The sequence below is a fragment of the Apteryx rowi genome, unplaced genomic scaffold, assembly GCF_003343035.1.
Source record: "Apteryx rowi isolate R43461 unplaced genomic scaffold, aptRow1 scaffold_219, whole genome shotgun sequence".
Taxonomy (NCBI): domain Eukaryota; kingdom Metazoa; phylum Chordata; class Aves; order Apterygiformes; family Apterygidae; genus Apteryx; species Apteryx rowi.
Window position 1 is genome coordinate 889,950 of NW_020448519.1, and position 1,745 is coordinate 891,694.

Below are 1,745 nucleotides of genomic sequence, written 5' to 3' on the forward strand. Positions count from 1 at the left end.
CCGCGCGCGGAGCCGGCACCCGCGCCGGGGGCGCGGCGCGGAGCGGAGTGTGGCAGGGGGCCCGCCTGCAGGCAGGGCTTTTGAGTCATCCCTTGCAGGGTGATCAGGTCGTGGAGAAGGCATTTGCTGGCACAGCAGTTTATCTTCGAGTATAGGCGTTGGGAAACGTGGTACCTCCCAACACAGGGGAAAAGAGGTATCTGGGGCTCTGCTGATTTATTGACAGGGGTAGGCAAGAGTGGGGTAGTCATTGCCTAGCCGAAACTTTGTTCCCACATCCTCAGCGACTTCCCAGCGACAGCACGGTGCGTCAGGAGGGCTGGTGCCTGGCCTCCGCCTTCCCGCACTGCTGCTGGCAGCTGAGAAGGCCGCCTTGTGCTTGCGTTGCGCTGGGGTTTGGCTGGAGAAAGGCTGGGCACACGTGTTTTTAACAAACTTTTAAAATTTCTGCATGCTGGGGCTGAGCTCTTGAGTTGTGTCAAGAGGGCATGAGGTGACACAGGAGTGTCAGTTGTGCCCATTTGCCAAGGGGGCAGTGGAGAGCAGGGCTGCCCTGTGGGCAGTGGCAGGCCATGTGGTGACTCAGGTGGCTGTTTGGTGACTCGGGTGGGCAGTGCAGTGGTTGGGGCAGGTAGTGTGGTGGTTGGGCTAGGTGGTATGGCAGCTTAGGAGACTGTGGTGTTTGGGGGACTGTGTGACACTCAGGTAAGGCGGTGTAGTGGACTGGTTGGGTCATGTGGTGGTTGGGGCAGGCAGTATGGCAGTATCTTCAAAAAGGGCAAGAAGCAGGACCCAGGGAACTACAGGCCAGTCAACCTCACATTGACCCCTGGAAAGATGATGGAGTGGCTAATCTTGGATACCATTTCCAAGCACACGAAGGACAAGAAGGTGGTTGGGAGTAGTCAGCTCCTTGGATTCACCAAGGGGAAATCATGCTTAACCAACCTGATAGCCTTCTGTGGTGGAATGACTGGCTGGGTAGGTGAGGGGAGAGCAGTGGATGTTGCCTACCTTGACTTCAGTAAGGCTTTTGACGCTGTCTCCCATAACATCCTCATAGGCAAGATGATGAAGTATGGGATAAATATTGTGAAAGAATTTAGACTTTGATCCCAATCTTCAAATTTTTGTGTCTGCAATCAATATTGGGATATGGCTGGTAATATAAAATGTCACAAAAAGTAAGTATTTGCAAGATGTAGGCCTAATATTTTCTTTTAATACATTTGATTGAATACTTTCATATACATTTTCTTATCTCTTATTTCTTTTGATCTTTGGAAGGCACATCCATCCAGACCTTATAGGTACCCTAGTCAGTGTTCATGAATAATTTGATAGGTTATCCTGTCACTCATCTGAAATAGTTAATATTCCTTCTCCACACATACCAGCCTTAAGTTATTTTGTTTCTTCCCCAGAGGCCAAATCTGTCTTTATTTCAGTGTTTATTTGTTGTTGTTGTTGTTGTTGTCATTACTTGTCCATAGATAATTGCAGCAACAAGAGAATGACACTCGATCTGTTTGTTCTCTCTTATCTGCCATCATAGTAGCTTTTGGAGGCTCAGCCTTTTGAAGTAAAAGCAAACTTCTGATTGACCTTTCTCCTGAATTTTAGTAACAGCATCATGGTGGATGCCATGGGCCAGCTGCTCCTACCAATGAATCTGTACAACAGTCCTCAGTGAAGAAATTCAACAAAAAAAACAAGAGAGGATGGTCTCAAGTCATAACATTAGA